The following is a 10419-nucleotide window of genomic DNA, read 5'->3' on the forward strand; positions in this document are numbered from 1 at the left end:
CTTTTTCTTTGAGTTTCAAATGAATGGGTGCTTCACCAATTGGTGCACACACCGACATAAAAAGTCACCCCTCAAATTAAAAGGTGTCTTAAAAACCAATAAGTAGCAACTCACTGCAGTCATCTTAATAAAACTAATTTTCCTCTATTCTTTACTGTCTCTATATTTTCAGGTTATTGTTGTGCAGTGCAAATTTCAAGAATAGTATCAAGTGAGTTTGAATCCATAGTATATATCTTGGAGACAATTTGTTTTTAAAGTCTTTTTGTGCAAAGGAAAAGTAGAAAATTAATCTTAAATAAAGAGAAATTAATTCATTCTTTGCCTCAACATTCTCATTTTTCTTTGTTATTGCCTCCATAAATCTACAAACTCTCCAACAGTGCACACATGGTGTGCTTTTGTGGTGTTAATGGAGCAAATTTAATAACCAACTGAATCAAAGTCTCCCTGATCCTGCAAAAACTTTAGAACTCTTAGGGTCCGTTTAGGAACCTGTATTTCATAAGGTGAATTTGGATTTGGGCTTTTCAAATCCAAATCCACCTATTTGGGCTTACTTTAAAGTAGGGATTTGGATTTGGCCTAAATCATAGATAGATTTGAAAGGCCAAAAACCGTGTTTTTGAAATCACTTCTCAAAGTAGGTATTTGATCGAAATCCTCAATCCAATAGACCCGACCTCGCCTCCACACAAACCAATCTCGCCACCACCTCCAGGCTTCGATCTGCTCTTGCCGGCGTCGATGAGCTCCTGCCAGCGTCAAACAACTATGTCGACGTCGGCCACCTCTGCTAGGTTTGACTTCTCCGGTCAAAAACTTGTCTCACCAAGACCTCAAACTTCGACCTCGTCTCCACACAATCACCACCTCTCAGAATCGATCTGCTCCTGCCGGCATCAACCAGCTCCATCGGACCAAAGTCACAATCTCATCAACCGTATTTGCAAAAGGTACTGTTCTCATTTCTTCTGAAGTTTTCTGATTCAATGTTAGGTTCTACTTCTAATTTAGGGCTTGTTTTCTCCTTTTGTTTAAGGTTCTGCATGTTTTTTTCTTTTGGGATTTTGTATTTTTTTTTTCTGGGGTTTTTTTTTTCATTTTTGGGTCACTTTTGGCAAAGCTTTGTGTTTGTTCTTAAGAAAAGCTTCCCAGAAAAGAGAAGAGCAAAGCATTATGTTACATATGAAAGGGAGACAACATGCTATAGATTTAGATGCTATATATTACTAGTTTATATTATCTTTTGAAAAACAATTGTATTTGTTAATATGAATATGAATTTTTGTAGTTTTTTTAATTTATAGTGTTTCCCAACAGTAGTAATTTTTCTGATGTGTCCTTAGAACATTAATTCAATAGAAGTATTATTTGGACATCATTTGTATATATTACTGCTATTTGGTGAATTGCTTTCTCAAAATCTGCATGTTCCCACCAGTTTTGCTAGTTCTTTGTTGATGAATTGCTTTCTCAAAGTCTACAGGTTCCCACTAGTTTTGCTAGTTCTTTGTTGATGAATTGCTTTTTCAAAGTCTGCAAGTTCCCACCAATTTTGCTAATTCTCTGTGTGTGGCTTCAACTTTTAGTTTGTAGTGATCTATAGTTTTTTTCTTTGTAGTTCAAACAAAGACTGAGTGGATACAGATGCTCATTTGTCAGTCTGAAGGTAATTTCTCTTTATTATCAATTTTACCCTTTTTTTTTTTTTCTCATATAAACTATATTGATTAGGTGATTTGAGTGTGTTTTTCAGGTATGGAAAACCCATGATTGAAGTGGTAGAAGATGAAGCACTTGCATGTTTGAAGCTCTTTATGGAAAACATATTAGAACAACATTTCTTTAATGGTGTTGGATCTTTTTGTGAACAATATTTGATATTCTTTAAAAAAATATTTGATCTGTTTTAGAACCATATGTATGAAGCTCCTATGTGGTTTGGACAATTTGTTATCCTTTTTGAACAATATGAGTTAGTTTCTAATATAAAGTACAATTTAAAATGAGTTAGTTTTAAATTTATTGGCCATAGGCCTCATTTATAGGATATCTTTGCAAGCCAATCATAGGTTACCATAATAATATATTTAAATTTAAATTCTTAAATTGAAATCCTTATTGAAATCCTCATATTTCATTTTTTTATCCAAACAATAGGATTTGAAATCTAAGTATTTGAAATACATGGATTTGAAATACTTGAATTTGAAATTCAAATCCAAATTTAAATCCCCAATCCAAACGGGCCCTTATTTATTTTGTCATTCTATTTACATATAGATGCACCCAATTACCATTTTCAATAGAGAGAAAAAAATAAATGGACCATATCAGCACGAAATTTGGGGATATTGAAGAAATGAGTTTTAACTAATACAAAGACAAACCAAAAATTGAGAAGTAGAAATAGGTTCGGATAGAAACACAACGTTTGGTTATTGAGTGTAGAGTCGTCGACGAACAAAGTACACCTTCAAACCCCAAAACCCTAACCTTACCCACCACAGGACCCACATTTGTCCCTCACCGCCAGCACTGCCGTTGCTGGAAATATGGGGAGGGACGCCGGAAAGATGAGAGGAGGAAGGGGTGGGGTTCCAAATAGGGGTTGGGGCTTATGAGTTACTTTATTTATGGTTTTAATTTTTGTATTTTGCTTAGAGGAAATATATTATTATTTTTGAACTATTTTTCTTTCTCATAGTTACTTATAGTTAAACCCATATTCCACATTTCATTTTCTTAATAAAGTGGTGAGAGCAAATTTGCTCTCAGCTCATAATGTACATATAGGATAATAACTTTAACAAAACCCTAACTAGTTACAAAAGCAATTGATGTGAAACTAACTAATCCTGCTCAACTATGCTTGCGTGGAAGCTGGTGTGGCTTCCCTTAATAAGCTATGCATGTAGACGAAGATTACAAAAGAAAGGAGAATACTTCGGTCTTCAGGTTTGAAGACATGCATTACCTCATAATTTGATATGGACCACTAATAATATGATATTCGTTTTTTTTTTTTAAGTCTCCATAGTCTCAAACATGCAGTTAACCTTAACATATGAACATATCGATGAAAGGTACAACACACTTTCATATTCCCTATGTGTCCAACCAAGCGTTCATCAAGCGGCTCCAATGACCGGCAATGGAACGTTGATGACCACATACCAACGGAACCCTTGACGATCATCCTACTTCTTCATCCGAATTGTTCTTCCATAGTTCCATCATGATAGTGTTGCCACCATTAATCACTTCTTTTTGTTTGGCCAGTGATTTTATATGATCTACTTTTTTTTTTTTTTTCAACTTTTTAAATGATAAATATGATGATGCCTTATCCAAAAAGAAAAATGAGAAATCTGATGTATAAGATGACAATATATGCCAAATCGAACTAAGATGGCCCAAATTAGGGGCTTCACCACCAGAATAGATGACTTGAGCGAATTTCTGTTGAGAACATGAATGGTTTGCCCATTGGGTTCATTTTTCCGATCAACAGCTTCTAACACCAAAATGTTTAAACAAGACATAGGAGGAGTGATTGACGGTGGCAGCCCTGTGGTGGTGATGGAACAATGGCGGTGCAATCATCACAGGTAAAGATAGCGCGAAAAAGTCGTGGCTAGTATATGCTTGGTGAACGCTTGGTTGGAGTTCGTTACTTTTCATTTGTTTCAGACATTAGCTGTTTTTTTTTTTTTTTTTTTTTTTTTTTTTTTTTTTTTTTTTTGAGAAATGACGGTGTGTTTGGGACTCTTAGAGAATTTTTTTTAAAAAAAAGTACAGCTCTCATATTATTATTGGTCTACATCACAATATGAGAATTTCATACATTAGGATCCAAGTATTTCCCTAAAAGAAATACATGCACATTCTTTATAAGGAAAATGCTATATTGACTTGGACTACTTAAGGAAATGAAATTTATACTTATTATAAATATGAGGAAATTATAGATTTAGTCTAGTTATTTTATACCTAGTTCAATTTTGGTATCTTTTTTAAGTTCAGTTTTAGTCTACTAATTGTTCCACTTGTTTAATAAAGGTCCATATTTATTTCTCAAATTTGGCCTGCCTTTTACCCTATCAAATCTCACCCAAATTCAGCAAACATATACTTGTTTTAAAGCTATACATTTATTCTTTACAACCATATAAAAATCATTCAAATTGGAGTTCTAAAATTCAAGATAATTGACTCCAAAATATAGTACTCGAAACTGCCAATTTTTCAAACTTCACCCAATCTCAATTCTCTTAGATTCTAATACTCCAAATTTGTTTTTATGACTAAGAAATGATGAAATATAACTTATTCTTCAATTATAATTGAAGAAAACACAACCTAAAGGATTTAAAGTCACAAATCTGGACATTTATTGAACAAATGAAACAATTAGTGGACCAAAACAGAACTTAAAAAAGATTGTGGACTAAAATTGAACTAGGTATAAAATAAGTGGACCAAATCTGTAATTTCCTCTTATAAATATTACTTGACATTCAATATATGAGTAGTGTATCACAAATTCAAGAATAAAATCCTTAATTTTTGTAATAAGAGGCTCATATTAAAAGTCAATTAAAACAAAACAATAAATGTAGAATCCACATTTAGTTCAAAACCCAAATACTACTTTGGCCTAAGATAAAAAAATTAAAAAAATTAAAAATTAAGAGATTATATTATATATTTCTATTAATTGTTACATATAAATTTAGAAGTTAATGATTAAAACACTTTTGTTGGTTAAATTCACTTTTTATAGTAGTTATTGGGGTAGTCTAGTTAGAAAAATCGTAGATTTTTCCCATGCACCCATATTTAATCACCTCTCATTTTGAATAATAATAAAAAAATTCACCTTGTATAATGAATTTGACTTCGGGCCTGTTTGACACTGCTTTTAAAATTGTCAAAAGCGTTTTCAAATTAATAGAAGCGCTTAGCGTTTGAAAAAAATAAATAAAAGTACTTTTGGATTATAAAACCGCTTTTAAGGGGTTTTTTAAGAAGCACCTGACAGGAAGTAGAAAGCACTTCTAAATGTTTTTGCATAAACTACTTAGAATTTTTATAAAAATATGTTTATGCTTCTTAACAGAAGCATTTCCAGTAAAAATGCTACTAAGTAATAGCGCTTCAAAGAACCAATGCCAAGCGGTTCATTATTCATGGATTCATGATATAAGCTTTCACTTACAAATTTTCAAAGCATGGAACAAATGGGGAAGTATACAACTAACAAAAAGGTTAAATAGAATTTTGACCAGAATGATTAGAATTTAGACCATCTCACAGGCAAGGTCTTTCATGTTTTTAATATTTTTGGCAGTGTGGGCCCAGTAGGCCCAACTCAATACTCATGTACTCTCTTCCACTTCCACTGCTTCACTGGGAAGTGAGGAGAACATTTCAAGAAGCAGAGTGAGAAAACAAGTTGTAAATGACCACGTGTTCGATTTCGGATTTCCAATAGAACCGACCTTCCCTAAACACACCCCCAAGACTTTTAGATTCCAAGTCTTTTTAAACAACACGCCCACGCATTATTGAGAAAGTTTGAGACAACAAACACCTCTCTTACTCTCTCTTTGTCTCTATGTACGGAAACAAAATATTTAAAAACAAACAAATTTTGGGATTACAAATTTCACAACTTGTGTTATGATGTTGTGTATCCGCCGGAGCCGAATCCTCGGACTGGTCGATTCGGATCCGACACCCACCGCGAGTGGTCGAGATCTCGCGTCTCCCGCCATCGTGCAATCAATGGCCAGGAAACGTGCTATTATGGATGATGTTGCCGCCGAAGCATTTGAAGTTGGTGGCAGCGGGGCCTGGAGGGGTGTGGCAGAGATCATAAGATAGAGATGGAGCGAAAAGTTCGAAGGCGGGCCCGCACTCGTATGCGGTGGTGGGGGAGTATCAGACAGTGGAGGAGGGAGGGAGGGGGAGGAGTAAGAATCGGAGGGTGGAGGTGGTGGTTGCAGCGGTGGTTACGGTGGTTCTGGGGTAGGCAATCGGGTCCTATATAAGCTGGCTTTGGTTCCTTTGAAGCACTACCCTTTCTTTCTCACTCAGCTCGCCACTTTCGGGTAGGGATGGCAAAATTCCCCGCCCCCGAAAATCCCCGCCGGGACCCGCCCCGATTAAGCAGGTATGGTAATACCATCCCCATCCCCCCACCCCGCCCCGCCCCGTATACCCGTTTAATAAAAATATTATATTATATAATTATATTTTAATTTATTTTCTTAATTTTTATTGTATATTTTTAAAATTTAATAGTATTCTCTTTATGATTTAGTGTTATTGTAATATAATATGATAAATTTTAATGTATTTCATCTTTATATTATATATTTATATTAATTTGATATGTTATTAATAAAAAAATTATTTTTTTGAAAATAATAGGGGCCCCGAATACCCCCGATGGGGACCCGATTACCCGGTAGGGCGGGTATGGTATTGGCGAACCCGACCCGTTGCCATCCTTACTTTCGGGCAAGGAGTAAAATTTCGGTTTCGAGGAAATTTTCGATGGAAATTTCGATTAAAATTTCGATTTCGACAAAATTAGATAAAAACGACGGAAATTGCTATCAAAATACGGAAATTTTGAATGAAACTAGACCATATGCTTATTTAACATATTATCTACTATATTGATAAAAAATATTGAATAAACCAAATTATATAGTAGGTTTTATGTGATATAAGATAAATATAATGCGCGCTGGTGGTAAATACACTGATTCTCACCATAAAAGTAATTGGATTTGTATACTGATTTTCACCATAAAAGTAATATGCTTTTGTCAAATTGCAAAACCAAAGTACCAAACAATCATATTAACATCTGGGTTTTGGAGCAAATTAGATTTTAAAACTAATTTTCACCATTTTGTTTTTCTTTTTTCCCACAAAATGCAGGTCATGGGCCTCTACATTACAGGGCATCTTAATATTGCTTTCTCTGCAGAGCATTGTAAGGAAATGCTTAGGTACATATACTATCTGACCTATGTACCCCACTGTAAACTCTATTATTTTATTAATCTTCAGATCCAAACACTAACTTGCTAATTGCTATAACTTTTTTCGTTTTTTTTACTAATATGTCTTTTTATGTACCATATTAATCTTCAGATCCAATCATCCAAACACTAACTTCTGGTCTTCTTTTATACCATATTATGTCTTTTTCAAAATAAATAATAGTAATGGTCCTAAACTCCTAATGGACTAACCGACTAAGTAGTAAGACTAATCAAACTTGGACCAAAAAAAAAGTACTAATCAAACTAATAATAAGAATAATAAAATAAAACCCACGAACCCAAAAGTCTAATACAGACAACAAAAAATACTAAACCCACTACTCAAAAACCCTCTGTTTCAAACAAGCACAGAGCTTTAAGCCTCTCTCACTCACCAAACAAGAAGCAAAATAGAGCTTTGTGAAGGTCTACTCGTCCATACTCCATTCTACAGGTATTTCTTACTTCTAGCCTAATAATCACCATTCACCTCCAGGTCCTCCACGACAGTCAGACAAAAACTCAGAATTTATATATATTAATAACTGGGCTGTATATGGAGCCATCAGCGGAGCAATTGTAGTTTGTACCTTGCAGGGGTCTCGCCGGGGAAGACTTTGCAGGGAGTCAAGCCGGAGGAGGCAAGGGGCTGTCGGCTGTCGCAGGCGAAGAAGGAGGCAAAGAGCTGTCGGAGTGAAGAGAGAAATTTTTGCGCAGGGGAGAAGACATAGAGAAGAGAGAGAGATCTGAGTGTGTGGATGAAAATGGGGCTGGGACTTTGGGAGTGATAAATCAATTAGATACTGAATCACTGTATCAATAGTCCGAGTGAAATTTTGGCGAAATTTTTGAAATTTCGCCGAAATATTATCGAAAATTAAGGGTAATGTGATAAAATTTCGGGATCCCCAAAAAACAAAAATTTCGGTGAAATTTCGCCGAAATTTTCGAAATTTCACTCCTTGCTTTCGGGTACTTCACTACTACCACCGCCCTCTCTCTTTCTCAACATTATTATTTTATTGTTTTATTATTCATTTTTGCTACTTAAAAATTAATTAATTAGTTTTAATTAACATTTTTGCTACTTAGCTATTTGGCCACACTTATGGGCACGTGAAGCACATCCAACGTGCCACGTCAGCAATAACGACCAAGTTATCATTTTTATCGAAATTGTTGACGGAATAAGGTAAAATGAGACACGGATGTAAGTTATAAGTGGTAATTTTAGACAAAAAAAATTTCAGGTGACAACATGAAAATAAGTTACAATTTTGAGTGATAAATCGATAATTAAGTCAATTAACAATAACAATAATACTCAGACAAAAAAACACAATAACAAACAAGAAAAATTTACATATCCCTATGTGATATCACATGGTATTACCTCATTTCATTGGCTTTTTTTTTTTTTTTTTTTATCACTATCTCTCTTTTCAAGGAATGCTATATTACTACAACATAGAGATAAATAAGTTTATTTCATAACAATAATACATGTCACAATTAAATGATTGTTCTCTCTTTACAAACTTGACGCACAACTCCACTATACCCGACCCGATGAACTATCCCATCACAATACTCAACCCCACAGCTTTTTTTTTATTGCACTTAGCAAAGTGAAAGAGAAAGAAAAAAAAAAACAAAGAAAATTAAATAATTACTTGCTTTGGGGACAAAATGGGATTTATCTTAACTTACAATTTTCAACAAAATTCTCAAAGCAACAAAATGGCCTTACAGGTTGCCCAAATTATAATCTGGGCCGTTCATATTTAATTTGTAACCTTGATTTAGAGTCAGACAAATAAATTTTGTAGTCCTTTGATTTTTTGATAACATAAATTTTTGCAGTCTTGTGATTCTCAGTCCGGCTTCCTTGAATTGAATTATATTTTGAACTTGGCAAAAAAAAAAAGAATTATATTTTGCAAAGGTTGATTTGGTCGGAGAATCGGGTCAGATAAACAAAAAACAAAAAAAAATTATTAGAGTCGGTGGGGTTTAGTTTTTAAGTGAAAATGACAACCTATTGGTTCGGGACTTGTCCACTAGTGATTTTCTTGCTGGTGAATATGACCGCCCGTTTTGGATGATTTGGACCCAAATGAAAGTTGTCTATTTCTACTTTTTCATGTTTTACACACTTCAAATTCTTCTTATTCTGACTTTTATTAGTTTATATATAGACACAATGGTCAAGTCTCTGGCTTATTCATTTACGTGTTAAGACTGACCATGTATATTCTAAATTATTTAATTATGTATTAAGATTTTTAATATTTTATAATTGAGCAAGGATTTAATGTGAAATTGACTAAATTAAATTGTAAGAGATTAGATAATAGAAGTCATTGGGGCAGTAGGCATGATCAAGGAATAAAATTTCGGATTTTGAGGAAATTTCGATGGAAATTTCGAAGATTTTTAAATTTCGACAGAAATTAAACGGAAACGATGAAAATTACTATCAAAATACGGAATTTTAAATGAAACTTTACTATATGTTTATTTAACATATTATCTACTACATTGATAAAAAACATTGAAGAAATCAAATTATATAATAAGTTTCATGTGATATAAGATGAATATAATGCGAGCTGAAGGTAAATACTGTGAAATAAAATTAGTATAATGAATAAATAAAATTAATATATTTTTTATACTCTATAATATATACACTAAATTCTATATACTTTATAATCTATACTCTATATTATTTAAGATATAAGATATTAGGGTTTAGACCCTTTAGATATTTTTAATTATTTTTTATATAAAAAGGTATTAGAGTTTATTGGTTTAAAGTTTAAAAACAATTAAACGAAACCCCAAAACGGCCAAACGAAATCTCAAATCATTTTTTTTTTCAATTGCCCAAAAACCTCAAACTAAGATATGGTATATGATATTAGGATTTAGGCTCTTTAGAGTATTTTAAATTATTTTTTATATAAATATATATTAGAGTTTACAAATTTAGGGTTTAAAAACAACTAAATGAAACTCAAAAAATGCCAACTGAAAACCCAAACTTTTTTTTTTTTCTTTACAATTGCCCAAAAGCCTCAAACCTCAATCAACCCTAGACCTTTTAATTTTTTTTTCTCTTTCTTACTTTTTTTTTCTTTTTTTCTTCTTCTTTTTTTCTTTTCTTTTTTTCTTCTTCTTTTTCTTTTTTTCCTTTTCTTTTCTTTTTTTTTCTTCTTTTTCTTTCATTCCTTCCCTTTCCTTTCCTTTCCCCCCGAGCTCCAGCAAAACTGCAAAACCTTCCATTGTTTTTTCTTCTCTCTCTCTCTCTCTCTCTCTCTCTCTCTCTCTCTCTCTCTCTCTCTCTCTC

Source organism: Dryas octopetala, chromosome 1 (assembly GCF_963921425.1).
Source record: "Dryas octopetala chromosome 1, drDryOcto1.1, whole genome shotgun sequence".
NCBI lineage: Eukaryota > Viridiplantae > Streptophyta > Magnoliopsida > Rosales > Rosaceae > Dryas > Dryas octopetala.